The 21,116-nt window shown below is 49.8% G+C and overlaps 1 protein-coding gene across 9 annotated transcripts in view; it reads left to right on the top strand.

The window, feature by feature from the left end:
* The window catches only part of LOC105485285 (homeobox-like protein HDP1), a 454,750-nt gene that overhangs the window by 245,980 nt on the left and 187,654 nt on the right, over positions 1 to 21,116 (top strand). The window contains exon 2 of one of the 9 annotated variants that reach the window (XM_071081015.1): positions 19,078 to 19,208. The exons of the other annotated variants lie outside the window; for them this stretch is intronic. The gene's annotated coding sequence lies outside the window, so the exon portion shown is untranslated. The remainder of the gene's footprint in view (positions 1 to 19,077; positions 19,209 to 21,116) is intronic. 9 annotated transcript variants of the gene reach the window in all.

The following is a 21,116-nucleotide window of genomic DNA, read 5'->3' as shown; positions in this document are numbered from 1 at the left end:
AATGGGGCCCAGCTACTGAGGAGACTGGTGCAGGTTTTGCAGGCCGCTGCCCTCAGCCATGAGCAAGAAGAGGACCTCCCAAGGGGCAGGACAGAGCCCCAGGTTTGGGTTTGGGTATCTCTAGATTTGCCATTTCCCGAGGATGGTGGCTGTTACTGGGAAGCATGAGAAGCAGGAACAGCCCCCCCAGGAAAATAGGGTACTGGATCCCCAGTATGTAGATGCTGGTGGGAATAACGTGGTCTTCAGAGACATGAATGAGCTATATGGTTAAGGCAAAGGGGGAGAGGGGTAACAGAAAGGAGGAAAAAAGGAGAACAAAAACCTCAGAGGACCAGGACGTGAAAAGCAGCAAGGTATAGGAAAGTTGGATTGGAGAGGAGAGATGGGAGTAAAGACAGAGGAAGGGCATGAGAGCCTGGACAGGCAGCGGGGCTGAAATCGCAGCTGCTTTGTCCTAGCTTCCTTTATTGAGAACATACTGGATACCAGGCACCGTGCTGCGTATCTCACATACGGAGTCTCGCGGCCTCCCCCACAAGTCCGTGAGGTGGATATTATGGTCCAGGCTTTACAGTGAGGGAACTGTGTCTCAAAAAATGGAGTTTCCAGGGTCACACAGCTGCTAAGGGATGGGGCAGAATTCACAGCCGGGTCTGCCCCGCCTGCCCATTGGCCTTGGCATTGCACAGAATATGGTCTGCACTAGAGGTGGCAAACTTTTTCTGTAAAGAGCTAGGTAGTCACATCTTTTAGCTTTGCTAGTCTCATAATCTCTCTGAACAGCTACTTAACCCTATTTATGTAGCCCCAAAGCAGCACAGGCAATATGTAAATGAATGGCCATAGCTGTACACCAATAAAACTTTATTCACAAAACAGGCAGTGGGCCAGAGTTGGCCTGAGAGCCTAATTTGCTGCAGCCTGGTTTACATAAAAGTGAGCAGCTCCACTGCGGGAAGGGGGTTCAACATACCCCGAGGGAAACAGAAACAGGAGAGCGTAGGAGACCAAGGAGCAAGTTTATTAGAGACAAGACAAGGTGATGCTCTGGCTACCAGCAGTGATTCTTACCGCAGTTTAAAACTTTCATAATCATTTGTGCTTCTAAACATTTTTCCCATACTTAAAAAATACAAATTAAGTAACTCAGTGTCCTTGATTTGAATATTTTCTCTCCTAAGCCCCAGTCCCCAGTATCTTCTCCTGTTTCTGGTGTTCTCCCCAGAAGCTGTTCGGTCCTGCACCTTCCTGAGATGCTCTCGGGAGGCTCCCAGGAGGGAGCTCAGCCCCAGTTGAGGGGCGACGGAGAGCTGAGCTTGTGCGGGCTTTATTGCCAGCTCAGAGCCTTTGTGATCGCTGTCTCTTTTGTATGGTTGGGAGTCAAGAGAATCGTTCCAAGTCTTCTACGTTTTCTTTAAAAATATCAGAAGTGAGCAGGAATGATTTTTCAGCCAGTGAAAGTGACCTGATGGAAGATTTGGGATTGGTGTATGCACTTTCTGTTTGTCTGAAGCCCTCTGCTACAGGTACTTTTATAATTCCTTCTGGCTGACAGTAAAACACCTTGAAAATGAGACAGGGAGGTAGTATATCAGCACAAACTTGAACTTTCAGTTGCAAAGCACTGACCTGCATCAACAGTTTGAAGAAAAATACAGAAAACCATGCCCCTCATCCAACAAGGAAGCAACTCAAGGGTGCAGCAGCCACCGTGGCCGCCCAGGAGTAGAACCTGCATTCTCATTCTGTGCCCAAGAAGGGCGCTGCAGCAACGTCACCATCACTGCTTTGCCTCTTCCTCTCGCCTCTGTCCCTCAGCAGTACCAGGAAAGATTTCTTTGTGTTTTAAAGTGTCTCCTCTGAGCCTCCTGCTTCCTCATAGTTTCACCTCTGCCCAGCAGTTGCGCCTCAGCCTTGCTATGCCCATGAGAACGCACCTGTGAAGTCCGAGGGCATCGTCAGAGATGAGGGTGGTCCCTTCAAAATGCCTGGAGAGTCTCCTGGCTCCTGGAATGCAAACATGCAGCAGAAAGCTGTGATTGCGGAAAGATGCCGGGAGTTTATGCTAGCAACCAGATCTTCACAAAAGACTAGCAACCTGTTCACTCTCATTTCTGCTTTTACTGTCTGCCCTAGTGGCATGAACTTGTTAGTAGCCTCTTTGAGGACTAGAACACATCGTCTCATGATTTCCAGCAGGAAGCCAGGCATCCTGGAAGATGTGTGCTCCAATTTCCATCAACCATGAAAAGATTAGGTGAGGTGAGTTTTGGGGAGTAGAAAACCCACATCTGGCTTTTTTCTAAGCACAGATACCACTTTCAGGTCATCAGCATAGCATCCTTACCTTAGAACCAGGAAGCTCCAGTTTGTCAAAGCCCTGCTAACTATTAGAGCAGGGGCCGGCTCACGGTAGCCCACACCTGGCCCACACCTGGCTTCGTACAGCTGGTGATCTCAGAATGCCCTCTCCATTTTTAAGTGGTTGGAAAACAAATTAAAAGAAGTGTGGTATCTCATGACACATGAAATTTATATAAAATTCAAATTTCAATGTTCCTAAATAAAGTTTGATTGGAACAACCCCACCCCCAAGCATTTGCATAGCTGGTGCTGCTTTTGAGCTACACTGGCAGAACTGAGTAGTTGCAATGGAGACCGTGTGGCCTGAGAAGCCAAAACTATGTATTATTTCTTTTTTCAGAGAAGAAGTTTGCTGACGCCTGCACTAGAGGTGATGCCTGGCACTTCACTTGCTTTCCCTCATCTGCATGATCTGCTAAGTTCTGTTAGGGACCCCGCACTGCCCTTCTGAAATATTTCCAATCTGCTCTCAACCCACAGTGTGGGGAACTTCAAAATGCAACAAAGCAAAACTCTGATGAATAAATAAAAGTGCACAATAGTTGACTGTTTGACATTAAAGACCCAGGCACAGCAGGCCAACCAAACCAGTCCCCATTTCAAATCGTTCTCCCCAAACATAATGCATTTCAGCAAAGATTGAGGAACCCTGCTTGCTCCAGGCACGGCGGCCACAGGGCCCAGGCAGCAGGCCCGGGAAGGCTGAATGCATTCCGCCTCTCTCTTCTGATACCTCTTTGTTAAGGTCTCCCGGGAATCCAGCTTCCTTTGTGCAGGCAGCTGCGTTTCCAGTGCGTGGTGCAGGAGGCAGGCAGGGGAAGTGTGGGCAGGCCGGTGCTGATTTGCAATCGGATGACCATTGTTTTTCTCCTGCTCTGCACTAAGTCTCTGGAATCTATCAGTTATATAGATTATGTAACAAGAGCCAATAGCTGGGTGAAAACAAGCTTCAGAAAAACAGAAAGCTGAACAGCAACAACAACAAGAAAGGCAGATCCAAGGGAGGTTATGAAATGGAGATTGACCTGTCTCCCTCTCTCTCTCCCTCCAAGCCACGGCTTTACAGTTGGCTAACTTTGCTGTAATTGAGTCTGAAGGTTGAGTCCTTGTTCTTTAAGAATTGCCAATGGAGCCCTCTAATCCTCTGTGGTCTCCTCAGTGAATCAGGACTTTGGTTTATTGACATGTAATTAGATCAGTATGTCACTACATCAATGCCAGTGTAAACATCCCAGAGTAAGTAGCTGATCCTTACAAGATCAGTGACCTAATCTCCACTGGGATGCCAACCGGCTTTGTCAACACTCCAGTTGAGGACTGTATCTCTTTTCCTGATGTCTGACTCCAGCAAGGAGGGGGCTGGAACCGAAGCAGGAATCTGCCACCTCAAGACCTTCTTATTGACACTTGGGCTCTTCCATGACCTTCATTACTGAGGGGCGCCAGTGATGTAAAATAAATACTACCGGGGCATGTGAATTCCATCGCATTCTCATGTCTTCCCTCTGCGTTTCTCACTATTAGGAAGAAGTACATTCAGCAGAAAATCCAGCATAGAAAGCACCTGAGATGTCCATTGCCCATGAGAGTTTCACTGCTCACCCACACTTTCAATTAATGTGACTTAATTTCAAGGAAAAGAAGCTTGGGTGCTTATTCTGATGTTTATTGATAACACTACCAATGACTGCAGAAACATGCTAGGTATGTAACATTCAGTCAGCAGAGATCGGCTCACAGATGGTGGTTGGGGCTGCTGTTCGCTGGGCATTTGCCGAGGGCTGGAGTCTGTGCCAAGCGGGTGTTTGCATCTGCCTCCTCACTCGTTCCCTGATGCTCTGAGGAAGTGTCCTGAGCATCTCTGCTGAACCGATGAAGGAGCCGAGCCTCAGAGAGGGCCACTGTCTTGCTAAACATCACACAGGTTGGAAAGCAGGTGGAAATCAGGCCTGTCTGATGGCGTCATCTGTACGTGTAACTATCACACTAAATGGCAACGGGGGTTTCCAGCTGCTGCAAGGATTGGCCTTGGTAACTCCAGTGATTGGCGGCCAGTGCAGAGGAGGGATAGAAGGAAGCCTAGTGGGCTCAACAGGAGTCCAGACTCAAAGAAAGAAACTTGGCTGGCAGACAGTCTACCTAAGAGGAGATGTGGCTGACTTTAGGATAAAGGGCAGAGCTGTTGGCCTGTCCGAGGCAGGTGCCATGTTGGTGGAGAAGCTAGTTTTCCTCTTCTCCCTGGCGTACCATGTCTCATTTCCTCTGTGCAAGTGGAGGGGTGTGCTCCACAGAAAGGGGTTGGTCTTCATGTCAGCAAAGGGCTCTTCTGCCGTCCCAGCCAGTCCCTGTGAAATGTACGACCCTGTTGGTTTTTCTGTGTTAAGGATCTGATTATTGAGCTGTCTAGAACCCTCCTGATGAGGTCACGGCAGGACAGGGGCATGCAGCCAATGGAAGTGGAGATCCACGCAGGGAAGTTTGGATTTTTAATAGAGTAGAAAACGGCATTTCATTTCTTTAAAAAAAAATCTGCAAAGAGGCCTTACTAAGGTTCAGTCTGATTTTTTCTGCCTGTACAAGTAGCTGGCCCTGATGAGACAGTCCATATAATGTAGGGCAACATTTTGCCCTAAAAAGCAGTGACAAGAATTTATGAAGCAATTTGTGGTGAAAATGAGGGAGCAATGATGTGGGGTTTTTTTTTTAAAGGGAAACAGCAGAGCGCTCTCTCTCTGTTCAATGCCCCTGACTAGCGATACCCACAAATATCCTGCCATAATCGGAGTCAGCCAGAGGTAGCTGGCCCATGGTGTGTGGCCAGGGCAGGCTGGGACTCCCTGTCAACTTCGGTGGAGCCTCAGAACCACCCCAAGCTTCCATTTCTTTGGCTGCCAATGGTGAGGACTCTTGCGTCGTGAATCCTCTACCGTGAGATAACGTCTTATTGATGCATCTGATTTGAGCAGAGGGGCCTTTGAAGAAGACAGGCATGCTGTAAAATGTCACATCAATCAATAAGGCGTGTGGCATTTGGTGGAAAGAACAAATAACACATCTTCCTCGTGGTGGATGTACATTCTATTTTATTTTATTTTTGGTAATTAAAAGACAGTTGGAAAAGAGAAGTACATGCTTGTAGTTAAAAAAATTAAACCAGCACAAAAATAGCATAGCATGAAGAGTAGGTCTGTCCCCTAAGGCGACTATGACTACCGTTTCCCCCTGTCTTTCCAGTGATGACCTGCACATCTCCAAGCATGTGTATCTGCCAATCTAGACTTGTGTGTACCTATGTTCTATATGTAATGTTGGATACATATGATGCATATATTCAGTTTTCTATGTCTGTGTCTACGTGGGAATTTTAAAGATAAATCTCACACGCTGTTCTGCACCTTGTGGAACAAGATCTCTTGGAGATAGCTTCTCACCGGCACGCAAGCACATGACCTTGCTTTACGTGCGGCTGAGGTGAGTCCGGGGCACCCGGCCCTCCCACACCTGCTTGGGGCTGGCCTGTGCTTTCTGTGCTTTCCTACGATGTCTGAGTAGCCTCTGCCCCCAGACCCCTGGGCAGCCCTGACACCTGCTCCTGCTGCCTTGGCCTCAGAGGACAGGATGCATCCCCGTGCATCTCGGCACTTGCACCCGGTGCACTGTGTTCCTGCAGCCTGACTCCTTTTGCCTCTGCCCCTGGCCAGGGCAGACATGGAAAGGTCAGTGCTGGCGCGAGGCAGCATATGGAGGAGGCCAGCCCACCCTGAGTTCCCCACATCTCTAATGGGGGCTGTCTGCCGAGTGTGGCATCGGTGGAATCCTCTCACCACCTCATGCGGAGGTGGCTCCCCTCGGGGCTACCTCATGTTTATCATGTCTCTACTGCATCCGTCACACAGTCATGCCGTGAGTGCGTTCCACTGTGTCCCTTGTCTACAGCACTGCCGCCTCCATGGGAGTGCCATGACCATCTTTGTGCCGGTGTGCATGGAAGATGGAATTGCAAAGAGTGGGTCAGAGTCTTCGTGCCTGTGTGCATGGAAGATGGAATTGCTAAGAGTGGGTCAGAGGTTTGTGCACTTTAGACTCAGAGATAATTACAGCACTAACCCTCTCCAAAGCCAATTTGCTGCAATTAGCAGCGTCTGAAGAGTAAATCTATGTGGCCTAGAGCTGGTGGCAGGGTGTCCCCATTTCAGGGCACTCGTAGGCCACATGGCTCTGAGCTAGAAGCACCCCACGGGGGTGGGGGTGAGGCCGCCCTTGGAGTTTCCCCAAGTGGTTTCAGGTGCTGGCACCCAGCTCCCACAACATAGGGGTCTGGATGGTGTGGATACCCACCCCACACCTCCCACTCACACCCACTGCCCATCTCCTGCCTCCTGCAGGTGCATCTTGGAGATAAGCCCCCTTAGTGGAGGAGGAAGAATCCTCCTGGAGTTGAGAGTTGAGAGAGGGGAGCTGGCGCTCCAGTGGGAAGTGACAGGTGCCTGACGTGCCTCCCCTGCCCCACCCGGGTTCCATTTCCATATCTGCTATGAGTAATCCTCTGGGTCAGGGAGATTCTTAAAGAACAAACTTCGACAGGACATCAGCACTTTGATCTAAATCTTCATAGGAAGCAATGAGATGTAGGCAAGGAAGCTACCTTTCTATCAGGAGAGTCACCTGAAATTAAGAGGAATTGGCCCCAGCAGATAAAAGGGCATCTTACTCCGTGGTTATGTTTAATAGTGATCTGTGACATACGAAACACACTTATGTTTCTCAGAAAGCTAAACATAGACTTACATGACCCAGCAATGGCAATTCCTAGGGATATACACAAAATAACCAAAACTGAGGACTTAAGCACATATGCAGAATACACGCAAACCGGTGTTCACAGCAGCATTACTTACAAGAGCCAGAAGGGGAAATGGCCCACGTGCCCTTCCGGTATGTGGTACAGACAAGGTATGCCATGCCCCTGTAATAGAGTATTACTCAGCCATGAAAAATGAATGACATTCTGATCTATGCCACAACATGGATGGGCCTTGAAGATATTGTGCTACACAGAGGAAGCCAGACCACAAGGGACCAATGCTGTACAATTCCCCTCATAGGATACTCCAGAATAGGCAAGCCAGGAAACAGAAGGCAGATGAGTGGGTGCTGGGGGCAGGGGTGGGAGTGGGGATGGGGAGTGATTGTGTGATGGATACGGGATTTTCTTTTAGGGTGATGAAAATGTTTTGGAATTTGATAGAAGTGGCAGTTATGCAACACTGAAAATATTCTAAATGCCAAAGCTGTTTTTTATAATAGCAATTTTTTACTTTTTTGCATAAAAATTGCTTTTTAGGAAGCTACATAACAATTACTTACACATCTCCTCATTTGTGGGTCTTTAGGGGTTTCACTTTTTGCTAGTACAATTGGACTTTGATGAATACCCTGGTCCTAAGCATTTTTCACGTTCTCAGTTATCTCTGTTGGATAAACTCTCAGAGTCACTGCAGCAGTGAGATTGTGTACTTTCAGGTTTTTTTCTAGCATAATACGAAGTTGGCCTCCCCAAATGCACTGTCTTAGCCCCTTCAGTAGGATCTCATCATGTCTATTTTCCCAAGTGCTTGCCAAGAATATTTTGCCAATGTGATGGGAGAAAATTCACCACCTGTGTACTCATGTGATGTGCCGCTGCGATCCGGGGCTACCCACTGTTCAGCCTTCTTCCTCACCTTCTTCCTCTTCCCCTCCTCTTTCTTTCTCACCTTCTTCCTCTTCCCCTCCTCCTTCTTTCTCTCCTTCTTCCTCTTCCCCTCCTCCTTCTTCCTCACTTTCTTCCTCTTCCCTTTCTCCTTCCTTTGCTTCTTCCTCTTCCTCATCCCCTTCCCCTCCTCCTTCCTCCTCATCTTCTTCCTCTTCCCCTTCTCTTTCTTCCTGCCTTCTTCCTCCTCCTCCTCCTTCTCCTCTTCTCCTTGGAATTGTCTGTTCACACTCTTGGTCCCAGTCGCCTAGTGTTTTTAGTATATGAGTAAAGAATATGTCTTTGTCTTCAATGCTCAAAACATGTTTGCTAATGGGTGTCACTGGGGCTGACCAGAGGAAAGGGAACGGCACAGAGGCAGAAGAGAAGGACTCCTGGGTGCTCAGAGGCAGAGCACACAGACCCCTGTGTGTGGTCCAGAGAAAAGTGGGTGGAGCAGGAGTTGAGGCTGAAGCATAGAGAGCCCCCCTCCAGGCACAGGGCTCGATTCCCAAGTACCCCTGAGCCAGAGGTAAAGGCGCGTGTCTCTGTGTGTGTGCCTGCGTGTATAACTGGCCAGCGGTCTATAAGCTAATGTTCTTAATATAATTTTAATCCCTTTCGTCTACGGGAGTGGAAGGCGTTTTTTAGCTTAATAATTTTCAAAAACACCAGTCGGCTTTGAGACTGAATTTCTTGCTTTTCTTTTCTCTCAGTAGCGGGAGCATTGGTTACTAAAGACCCAACCCTAACTGTTGGGAATTTTCCGGGGGTTAGGGCATCGCTTGGTCTTGTTGTCCAGATTTCACTACATGTGGGACTGCAGGAAAATTTTAAACTCTGGGGCCGTCTATAATCTTCTGGGGAGGGAGCGTGGGTGTTAAATAAAGCACACGTGCACACAGTTTCAATCCTCCAGATGTATGATGTCCTGTAAGATGTGATGGTTCCAGAAAAAGAAGAGCTATGTTTGGTTGAAAGCAGAAAGGCCTTGGCAGCTCTCACAGACTCGGCCTCCTCCCGTTTGCACTGCGGCCCGTGGTAGGGGTGCCTGTCCTGCCGCTGAGCACTACCCTCCATCTGAACCCAGCTCAGTCCCACCCCAGTGCAGGTGACAGAGTCCACAGTGTGGAGGAGACGGAGGCTGCAGACATTTGTTTTCTGGACCATCTCCAAGACAACGTTTAGCATTTAGAGATGTTGAGGTTTTGGACAGGGTCTAACCTTGCAGGTGAGCCCAGCCCGTGTCAGAGGTGGACCCCAGCGCTGGCGGCTCTAGGGCCTGGCGAATGTGACTGGCCTCTCTGGACTTTAATCACCTTCTCTGCTAATCCTACTTCTGTGGGTTGAAAATGCACCCTCAACTCATACAGTGAAGTCCTACCCCCAGTGTTTCAGGGTGTGACCTTAAGTGGAAATATGTGCCTAGTTGAGATAAGGTAGTCGTGGGGTACAGTGGCCCCTAACCCAAGATGACAGATGTCCTTCTAAAAAGAGGGAGTTTGGACAGAGAGAAGAGATTGTGAACCTGCACAGTGTCAGGACTGGAGTCATGCTGCTGCATGCCTAAGAGCCACCCTCTGCCAGGAGAGAGGCCTGGGGCAGACCCTTCCCTAGAGCCCTGGGGACAGCATGGCCCAGCTGGCACCTTGAGTTTGGACTCCAGGCTCCAAAACGAAGAGAATAACTTTCTGTTGCTTACCTCCCAGTGAGTGGTGCTTTGCCACAACAGCCAGGAACTTAACACACACTGGGGTGCCCGTGTGTAGGGCACCTGGCTCGAGGGTGCGCTTAGCCTGGAGCACCTCCTTTTCCTGCCCAGGTGGTGCTGGGCTGGGGCGGAAGCATTGTCCTCAGCTGTGAAAACACACAGAGTCGTGCACAATAAAAAGAGGCCATTACAGGATTTTCCCCTCTTTGCGAAGTTTCACAGCACACACGTTACTGTTTATTTTCAACCCTTCCTTCTGGTCTTGCATGATGCAAATTCCCAGAACCCAAAAAGACTTCTTGAGAAAACACTCCACGATTCATGGCAGAAAAGGTCAGATTGTTTGAAAATGACTAATGATTAGTTTATGGTTCTTATAATACAGGTTCCGTAACAATGGAATTAATCTTTAGAGGAAAAAATTAAAAGGTAGTTTGCTCCCGAGGGAGCTGCGCTGGGGTTTGCACATTAGTTATGATGAGCACTCGTCGGGACGGAAGCAGAACCCCAGGACGCCTCATTGTTTAATCAGGACGGGTAATATCAAGTTGATTAATCCGCACGCTTCCCTCTGCCATCCTAGAAGGGCTGCCGTCCTGCATAATGCTGAGCTTGGTGCTGCCAGGGCTGGGCCCCTCCGAGGTCTGGGGAAGGGGCTGGGCCCCTCTGCAGACCTAGGGGAAGTGGCTGGGCCCCTCTGCGGACCTGGGGAAAGGGGCAGGGGCATGCCGAGTGTCAGCCTCTCTGCCTTGGGCCACCCTTCTGTTGTTACTTTGCTTGATGCAAGTGCTCACCTGAAAGGTAGCAAACCTGACAGGAGCTGAAAAGTGAAACAGGCCTTTTCCTTATTCCCACACACACGTGGAATCACAGGTTTCTGTGTCTGATGCCCCAGCCTAAAGGTGAGCTGGCAGGTGCGGGGAGCAGCTGGGCTTGAGAGTTCACGCAGATCTACCTTGGACCTCCACCCCCACGTCTGACACCATAGTCGACCTTTAATTCCGAGTCTGAGCAGTTCCTGGGGGATGTGCACGCCTTTACAGGTACAGGGCGGCTGCTGCACACCCAGTTGGTGGCCCCGCTTTGTCCTTTGTAGAGGAAGGGGTCCCAGGTACTCGCAGAGCTGGGTCCTGCACAGCAGGCTAAAGCCTGACCTTGGGACTTAAGGCGGTTTAAACAGAACAGCGATGCGGCTGCACTTGCTGCTGCCCACGGTGTTCTGGGTCCTAGCAAAACCCTCCTTTTTCCATTAAAAGGAAATTATGTAAAAGTGTCACCTCTATTTTGGTTCATAGAATTTGTTCTAGGAGGGTGAAACATTGATCCACTTTATATGCATCAAAAAGTCATTCCCGGAATAAGAATGGTGGCTGGGAGGGGGCCAGTTAGCGAGCGTTGCCATCTGACGATGTGCTCTGGCCTCCAAAGTGTCCCAGGGGCAGGTGCAGAGCCTCTGCCCGAGGTCGCCCCACCCAGAGGCCCCTCACTCCTGGTAAATGCAAGCATGCATTCTGTATGGACTTGATGCTTCAGCAGGAGAGGAGAGGCATATGTCTGCGTGTGTGTGCATGTGTGTGTGTACGTGTGTGTGTGCATGTGTGTGCATGTGCGTGTGGATGTGCATGTGTGCGTGCATGTGTGTGTGTGGATGTGCGTGTGTGTGTGCGTGTATGTGCGTGTGTGTGCGTGCGTGTATGTGAATGTGTGCATGCATGTCCCTGTGTGCATGTGTGTACATGTGTACATATGTGCGTGTATGTGCATGTGTGTGCGTGTGTATGTGCAAGTGTGTACATGTGCATTTGTGTATGTGCATGTGGGCATGTGCATGTGTGTACATGTGCATTTGTGTATGCGCATGTGTGTACGTGCATATGTGTACATGTGCGTTTGTGTGCATGTACGTGTGTGTCCATGTGTGTTGTAAATGAGCTGCGGGACAAAACTGACCTGGCAGGGAAAAATGGTTGCGAATAAAAATATTTTTATTATTAATCAAGATGTCCTTGGAGATTATAACGAAGAGTCAGAAAAACCACGGAAGAACCATTTCAGGAAACCTCACTACCTTTTCACATTCTGGGATTTGGAATTGTACAGGACATTTCTTGGTCCTCATCTTAATTTGCACAGTCTGACATTTTGCTGTCTCCTAATTTTAGAATGCTAGAATAAACATAAAGTGGTAGTTTGGGCAACTTCAATATTTTATCATAGGGTGAGAAAATTAGCGTGTGTACATCAGCACGTTTTTTTCCTTAGTCTTGAAGAAAAATAGAGCTTGCTATCTAAAAACTGCTCACTGGCAACCAAGGATCATTTACCTGTATTAGTGAAGAAAAGAGACATTTCCTGTTACTCTACCTTATAAAATAATTAAATAAGGAATCTTGGTAAGTACACTATTATAGCTATTTAACAAAATTTATATTCAGAATTTTACTATTTATAAAATATATTGTCTCAGCTGGGTGTTCACAGGGGAGCAAAATATATGTGTGTGTGTATATATGTATATATGCATATATGTATTTTAATGTTGCTTGTTTCATTTTATGGAAAACATGGAAAATCTCCTACAACAATAGACATTCATAATATAACAATGTATGAAAACTGCATGTACCACTAAGCCAGTAGGAAGGGCTGCCTCTGAATCTCTGAATATTAGCATATTAGAGATAGAAAAAGCTATCCTCTCCCTCATGGGAAAATCTGTTAGCATTTTACCAGCAAATTCCGAAAAGATATACATTTAAAATAAGCATTCACCTTACTTTTGAAAGAAAAGTATAAATATAATATCTGCTAAGATTCGCCGCCCTTGCAAGGAGCGTCCACCGCGCGTTGGGATATCCTGACCTCACCACTCGCCTGTGAGTCTTGCTGGAAGTTGGGGCCTTAGTTCCACCTCAGATTAAAATAATTTCTATTTTATATTTTCCACATCTTTTATATTTTCTTTCATAGGATCTTACTTTCATTTCTACATCTCAATTCGCTGTCATTAAGAAGTAAAAGGGTCTGAATGTGAGTTGGCTGCCGGTGCATGTGCTGCTTCTAAGGCCGTGCAGAGCGGGCTGGTGTCTCCCTCAGCGGCATTTTGGATTGTCTTGGTTGATAACCAGATGCTTCCTTATTAGCCAAGAGTGTCACACGTTTTCCCGAATCTAACTGTTGAAAAATCTTGACAGTACTGCCTCTTCCTTTTCTGGTATTTGACTGACACCCATCATATTACATCCTGTGCGTTCCTCCTTGCAAAAAAATATGAAGATGATATAATCTTATGACGAAGTTCACCGAAAACACACGCGTCTTGGGACCGCGGTGGTGGTTCCACGTTGGCCTTGGTCCACTCCCTGCTGCAATCACTCGTGGAATCTACAGGGAACTCCGAGGCTCCCTCTGAGAGGCTGAGCTTTGCGGGAGAGAACAGGGGCTGGGAAGTCCCTTGGGGTCCAAAAGTCTGAATTGCAGACAACCCCTGTTGTTAACCTGGAACTGAAAATCAGCCTGGGTGCTGGGGACTGGGCCACCTGGGCTGAGGGCAAAGGTCAGCCGGCACCGCGAGCGCAGGACAAAGGCCGGGGCGCGGTGGTGGCCCCGGTGACGGGCGTCTCTGCCCGGTTCTCCGTGGAAGGCCACTCCACCTCGCTGACGGGATTCGCCCAGACCCTTGACCAAGCATTCGCGGAGAGCCTATGGACGCTATTTCCCATCAGATTTTGCGTTTCCCTGCGAGGAGGGTGCCTCAGCTCTCACGGTGCAGGTGCAAAGACACCCACAGAGCCCACGGCTCTCCCCGCCTCACAGCCCACACCCGCGGGCTCCAGCCCAGGCCCGCCCCTGCACACCGAATGCGGCGACCTTGTGGCTATTTGGGCGAATTCGAGGGGACTGACAGCCTCTTTCATGCAAAGGGGTCATTGGCTCAGGGAGGTTGTGAACGGGCCTCCCAGCTCCAACCAGAGAGGGTCGGGGGAGGCGTCTAATACGAGCCAGCAGAAGTCCCCGCAGTGAAGGCGCTCACTCCCCGAGAACTGGGAAGGGACCCCGGGATTTCCTCTACAAATACGATGCAGCTGCTTCCCATCCTTATCTGGAAAGGTCTGTGTGCGGCCCTGCCTCGAAGCTGCACAGGGTCCCACGTAACCATTCCGGAGCTGGTTCCCGCCCTGTGGGTAACGAGAGACCCCTTCTGTTGGTTTCCACCTGTGGATACCAATGTGCGCATATTTTAAGTGCATGCATTTGGTTACATAAAACCAAATTACAGAAAATTACCTCTATTTTCCTAGGCCCAATCAGCATCTTTCTTTTTTAACTCCCAGGCAGGATAGAAATTGAATGGGGATCTGAGACGCGCGGGATGAGTGGGACTGAGCCGCCTCTGGTGCATCCAGCTCCAGGAAAATGCTGGAGGTGGAGCCGATTACCAACGGTGTCACAGTTGCGCCCGCAGTGTCTTCAGAAGAAATAGTCCTGTTCCTCCCTGAGCATTTCGGAGCTGCTCTGAGGCCTGGTGAGGCTCCAGCAGGCCCAGTGACCTTCCCAAGGTCTGATGTGGGCTCATGGTGCACCAGGTGGTTTCCGGGCTCTCACGAGGGTGGCCGTTTCCTCTGGCCCACTGCCCCCTCGGGACTTTCCTCTATGCTGAAGGGTGATGGCGCAGGCGCTAAGATGTTTATAATAATTTAAGCTTAATGTTCGGAAAATACTTTCTAAGGAGCAAGGAAATGCTTTTTCTGGTTTGTTTCTCACATCTTAGAATCCTACTCATTTCAGTTAGGGTTACCGTTAGAGGTAGAGTTAGGGTTAGTTGTTCTTCAAGAACATTAGTCTTTTTGTTTTTTTTTTTCTGTCGCCCAGGCTGGAGTGCAGTGGCGCAGTCTCGGCTCACTGCAAACTCCGCCTCCCGGATTCTCGCCATTCTCCTGCCTCAGCCTCCCGAGTAGCTGGGACTACAGGCGCCGCCACCACGCCCGGCTAATTTTTTTGTATTTTTAGTAGAGAGGGGGTTTCACCGTGTTAGCCAGGATGGTCTCGATCTCCTGACCTCATGATCCGCTCACCTCGGCCTCCCAAAGTGCTGGGATTACAGGCGTGAGCCACCGCGCCTGGCCATTAGTCTTTTTAAGTAAAATGTGAGTCTTTAGAAATGCTTTCAATGACACCATGGGATTCAGGGGGGCGAGTGTCTGCACCTCAGTCTGAGTCTCACACCACCAGCTTGAGACACACCCCCACCCCCACCATGGCTATCCTCAGCAGAGGCCGGTGGAATTGTAGGTGTACCTGGGCATCTTCAGATGTTCTTTTAGTGCGAAGCACTTCGGGGTGGCATGGGCAGTGACTTTCCACAGGCCTGGGAGGTGCTGTCTGAAAGCACCTGCTGTGTGGCCCCAGCAATGTCCACGATGGAGAGAGACACAGATGAGCACCCAGCAGGGACTCCTGGGTGACAGCAGACAGCCCCAAGGTTCCTTGCCAGCTCTAGAGGCCGCAGCCCTCTAGCGATCACCATCAGACCTTGCTGTATGAGGAGCGCCTGGCTTACCTGGTTTCTTAACCTCACTTTCAACCAAGCAATGAATAACTGAGGACCGTCGGGAGCCAGTTGGGTGCCAGCCTCTGGCTTGAGGCAGCTTGTGTCTGTCCACATCCACCCTTGTCTATCTGGTGCGACGCCCAGGAGGGGAGGGAGGAGGGGAGGAACGCAGTCTGGACTCTAACCCTGCTCATGGGCAGGTCGTGGGTGGCAAGGCCACAGGAAGAGCGGCCTGCTTCCTACCGCTGCACCGCCCAGGACTTCCTCTCCTTGGCGTCTGCCCGCGAGAACTTATCAACACTGCAGGCCCATCAGAAAGACTGTGTTTGAGGTGAGGGAAGGTTTAACACCTTTAAAAAATCCATTTTACAAGTTGAGATGGATCTGGACGTGGACCATGGCTCACCACACAATGACTCCCGCCAGCATTCCCTGCGGACTCTCAAAGGGCGTCCGTGCAGTGGCACGTGCGACACTCTACACGGCAAGGCTCTGCCGCTGGGGTCTGTGTGGAGGAGGTGGCGGTGAAGCCGGGGACAGGCCTGGGGGCCCACGGGGCCCCACATTCCACGCAGCAAGGCTCTGCCGCTGGGGTCTGTGTGGAGGAGGTGGCGGTGAAGCCGGGGACAGGCCTGGGGGCCCACGGGGCCCCACATTCCACGCAGCAAGGCTCTGCCGCTGGGGTCTGTGTGGAGGAGGTGGCGGTGAAGCCGGGGACAGGCCTGGGGGCCCACGGGGCCCCACATTCCACGCAGCAAGGCTCTGCCGCTGGGGTCTGTGTGGAGGAGGTGGTGGTGAAGCCGGGGACAGGCCTGGGGGCCCACGGGGCCCCACATTCCACGCAGCAAGGCTCTGCCGCTGGGGTCTGTGTGGAGGAGGTGGCGGTGAAGCCGGGGACAGGCCTGGGGGCCCGCAGATGCTCTACACAGGACCAGCCTCCTACAGCTCGGACTGGATTCGGCAGGGGTCCTGCCTATGCTGGCAAGGCCAGATCAAGGGGTACAATTCTGTAAAAGGGGTAAGATGTTGGTTTGAGGGGTGAGCTGGAAATACCATGTCTGCCCATCCCATCTCCCTTCCTCCCTTTTCCCCTCCCTTCCTCCTTCCTTTCCTTCTTTCCTGCCTTCCTCCCTCCCTCCCTCCTCCGTTTCACATGCATGGCTGCAGATGTGACAGGGAGTGCGGGAGCCATCCCCACACGGCAGGGGAGATGGGAAGCTGATAGGTGAGGACAGAGTTGTGAAAGGATGGCAGGGCAGGGCGTGAGGCAGCCCAGAGCCCAGGCCAAGGGCTGGCAGGAGGCAGGATTGCCTGTGGGATGGGGCAGCAGAGGCAGGGCAGCGGCGGTCTGCAGTGGGAAGGAGGGTGGCCGGGAAGGGCAGGGCTGGCAGGGACGTCCAGAGGCTTCATCCCAAATGGTTCCAGAATCCCATGGAAAATCGCTGTTGCAGGGTGGGGCGGGGCTGGGGGGCGGGGGGGCATTAGCAGGATGGCATCCAAATCAAATGTGTGTTCCTTTACGTTCAGGGGGAAGTGGGTCTGGAAGAAGGCCTGGGGCCAGGGCAGGGCGCAGTGGCTCTTCCAATGACCAGGCCAGGGGTTCAGGTGGTGTAGACCCTGGAGCAGAGAGACCCCCAGGAGTGGGGAGGAGGACTTTGGGGGTGCAGGTAATGGCAGGCACCAGGAGGTTGGGGAGTCATTGCCCAGCCTCGGTGCTGTGGATGGAAGCGTCCCCAGAGGCAGAGGAGCAGATGGGGGTTTGGCAGGAGAAGGGGGGTTTGTCTTAAGACGTGGAGATGTCCAGTGGTGGATCTGCATGTGGAAGCTCCAGAGAGAGGCAGGGGCTGAGAGCACAGAGCTGGGCCGGCGGCACTCAGCTAGTACTGAAGCCATGGAGCCTCGCTGAGGCTGGCCTGGGCCGGCCGCCCCCACACCTCACAGGTTTCCTGCAGCCTTTACCAGGTGCAGGCCAGGATCTGCCAGGATCTTCCATCTCGTGGTGCTGCCATTTCTTCTGGCCTCCTCCTTAGGTGCCTTCCAGCCAAAGAGCATCAAAGTCTTGAGAACTGTTCAGGAACATTTGGGTCAAAACGCAGTCACAGGTCCCAGCCCAGCTGCAAGGGGGGGGTTGGGGTGCAGTAGTATCCTGTGTCGGGAAGAGGCATGGATGTGGTGGACATCCCGCCTGTCCTTGCCACACCCAAGAGTGGGTCCTATTACCCAAGGGCAGTTGGTGGATAGGAGGCATGGGGCTGTCCTGGGTGAGGTGAGGTCACAGAAGGTGGGCGACGAGAGGGCTTCAAAAAGGGAAGGGCAGGCAGCTCAGAGGTCAGGACAAGGGCAGATACACATCCAGGGGTTTTCATGGAAAAATCAATCTTCTGCGATTTCAAACCGGACAGTACCCACGCAAAGCTACCCATTCACACACCACATGTGTTTACTCTCCCGGCCTGGTGTGGACTAAACAGAGTCAGTTAGAAAAGTGTTCGGATGCATTCAGAGCTTTCAAGGCCTCAGCTTGCGTAATTACAAGGGGCAGGAGCTGAAATTTCATCTGTGCGACATCAGCTCAAAGGGAGCCGGGATTGGAAGAAACCGGGAGCTATGATTTGCACTTTGATAACTTAAGTGAAATAAATTGATGGTTCCAAATGGAAAAAAATGACCAGGTCTATTTCTATAGACTTTAAAGATTATCCAGGTTAGAAATTTCAGCAAATGGGACAAAGATACAAATCAGTTGCTCACTAGTACCTATTTTCACACCTCTAAGACCGTGTAAAAATTGGCTTTATCATATATACCTTGCTATAAATGTTGACACTGATATTGTTCGTTTTGAGCATAGACCTGGGCTTGCCAGCTAAAACCCAGAGCTCTAGAACAGTTTCCATGAGGACGGGTAAATTAGGGAGTGCCTGTCCATGCTAGCCCAAGGGCCAGGTTCACCTGCGTGCTCGGCACATTGCAGGATAGCTGTAAGTTTATTTGTCCTTCTCCCTGTCTGCAAGCCAAGTGCTTCATGCAGGTGTGATACACAGAAGGTGTACAATAAATGTTGAATAACTGAGAAACTATATTTGCATTATTTTATTTGATTTTCTCAATCACGCTGCGAAAGTGAGAAAGGACAAATGGTATCTTCATTTTCCTTTTCTATTTTTTAAAATATAGAACAGGGAGCCTGCATGTACCCCAATTTTATACCTGAGGATGCTAAGGATGAAAAGTGATTTGCCCAAGTGGGTGGGCATCAAAGCTGTCACTTGACCTGGGGATTCTCTGACTCTGAGGCCTGTCCTTCCCACCCCACTCAGATGCACCCACCCAATGGTTTCTACCATAACTAAGATGTTCAGATTATCCCAACATATTGCATAAGGCTTATTCCAACATATTGCAATATATAATTATTAAAAGCCATAAGCATAATTTGCAACATATGTACTCATATCTCACTTGTATTTTGACCATATATATTATATGAATAGAGTGTGGATTTTATAGAAGCACAGGTTTAATGATGCTCATCTGAGTCTCCCGCATGGAAGGGCATACTGATAAGTTGGTGGATTCAAAATAATCCAAGTTACTTTATTAGATTTCCCACTGGGGGATTTTAAAACCTTGTTTATACTGGGGTCTCGGTGTGACCGGTACCCTGCCTGCCTCAGAGTCCTGGGTGCAGCCTCATTTTCCTCTCTGCTGCCCCAGATCCAGCCTCCAGAGGGAAACGTCCTGGTCCTAAATATTCATGAGTCTCCACACAAAGTGCCTGTGGCAGGGTGTGCTCTTCTCCCTGGGAGCTGATAATCTGGGACCATCATTACCGCCGAGAAGACTATGTGAGTCAGTTTGCCTGAGAGGGCCCTGCTTTTTCACCTGTTGTTGTGATGTAATTGATATGCATGCCATTGTTCATTTCCAAAAATGAGAGTCAGCGTTTATGTGATCGCCCTACTTAGAGCTAGCCTCCACTGAGTCCCGAAGATCACGCACCGTTTTGAGTGAGGTGCACATGTTACCTAACGTGATCTTCCCCACACCACGAAGAGGGAACGATAGCTTTGCAGTTAATGGCACAGATTCTGGGGCGACCTGCTTGGGGATGTGGCCCTCACTAGCTGTGGACCTTGAATAAGCTCCTAAACATCTTTATGCTCCAGGTCCTTCATCTGCATATGAAGATGCTAATAATAATAATGGCCTCATGTCCTTATTTGCAAGAAAAAAGAAAAAAGCACTGCAGCCCCTGAGGCCGGGCCAGGCAGGAAAGCACATGGAGGGTGTCCTACGGGCTCTAAAGTGCTGCATAAACAGAACGCAGTCACCACAACCACCTGACTTTCATCTGTTATTTTGCTTTTTATCTTATTTAATATTTTAAGCTTAGTTCATGTTGAAAATAATGTATGAGGGCTAGAGATATGAGGAATTATTACATGCAATCTCTATTGTTACTTATTATTCATATTTATTTGAGGAGATAGAAAATAAATATGAGAACATTAACGAAAAGAAGACCCGTCATATACGCTGGGTTAGGGTGCTGCTGATGGAAAGAGTGACACAGACTTGGGGTCCAGGAGCTCAGTGGGGACAGTCAGGAGCCGTCCCACAGGGCAGCCAAGAACAGCCTTAGTTGCACATCAGTTCTAGAAAGCAGATTTTTCTTGCCCACGTAGGACAAATCTGTGGTTTTAATTTACATGCGAAAAGAAACCTGCATTTGATGTACGACCGATTTGGAATTGGAAAACGACTTTGGACGGTGATGGCACAAAATTAAATATAGTTTTTGTAAAGAGAAAAAAGATAGCATTTATTCCTATAAATTTTACTATACATTAGTCCCCAGGCATTAACTATATACTATATACTAGACATGATTTTTTACATGGGCTGACTTACTCTGCCTGATAGAAATTTATGACTTAGAGGCTGCTTTTGTCTTCAGTTCCCAGATGAAAAACCTGAGTTTCAGAGAGGTTAAGTAACTTCTCCAAGGCGGCACAGCCACCACCTGGCAGGGCTGAGATTTGGACTGAGACTGACTGGATTCAGAGTCCTTGTAGTTATGGACACACTCTGCTGCCCTTTGTGAGGACTGAGTAGAATGCAGGCTGTGTGGCTCCTGAGTCCTCAAACGTTCTCTATGCCACTGGGAACCTCAACTGTTTTTTCATTGAAATGTCCTGTTTCTTCCCTTATTCTATGAACCTGGGGAGTCACTGTCTAACGGGCTCCTGTGTTGGTTATATAGGGTTACTGTAACAAAGTGCCACACACAGGGTGGCTCCAAACCACAGAGAATAACCCTCTCACGGTCCTGGAAGCTGGAAGTCTGGAATCAGGGCATCCAAAGGGCCGTGCTCCCTGGGAAGCCCCTGGAGAGAGATCCTTTCCCATCTCTTCCACTGTCTGGTGGCCCCATAGCCCCAGTGCCCCCATGGCTTGTAGATGCTTCAGTCCAATCTCTGCCTCCATCCTCATGCCTTCTTCCTGTGCACCTCCTCTCTGTGTCCAAACCTCTCTCCTTATAAGGACACCAGCCCTGTTGGATTAGGGTCTACCCAACTCCTGGATGACCTCCTCTTATCTAATTACATCTGCAATGACCTTATTTCCAAAAAAGTCACGTTGTGAAGTTCTAGGGGAGAGAGCCTCAGCCTATCTTCTGGAGGGACACAGTTCAACCCGTAACAGCACCCACGAAGAAAATGCACGGCCCCAGAGAGGGTAGCCTGAGACAT

The sequence above is a fragment of the Macaca nemestrina genome, chromosome 16 (assembly GCF_043159975.1).
Source record: "Macaca nemestrina isolate mMacNem1 chromosome 16, mMacNem.hap1, whole genome shotgun sequence".
NCBI lineage: Eukaryota > Metazoa > Chordata > Mammalia > Primates > Cercopithecidae > Macaca > Macaca nemestrina.
The sequence above is the reverse complement of the archived record's forward strand: the minus strand, read 5'-3'. Positions and strand labels throughout refer to the sequence as shown.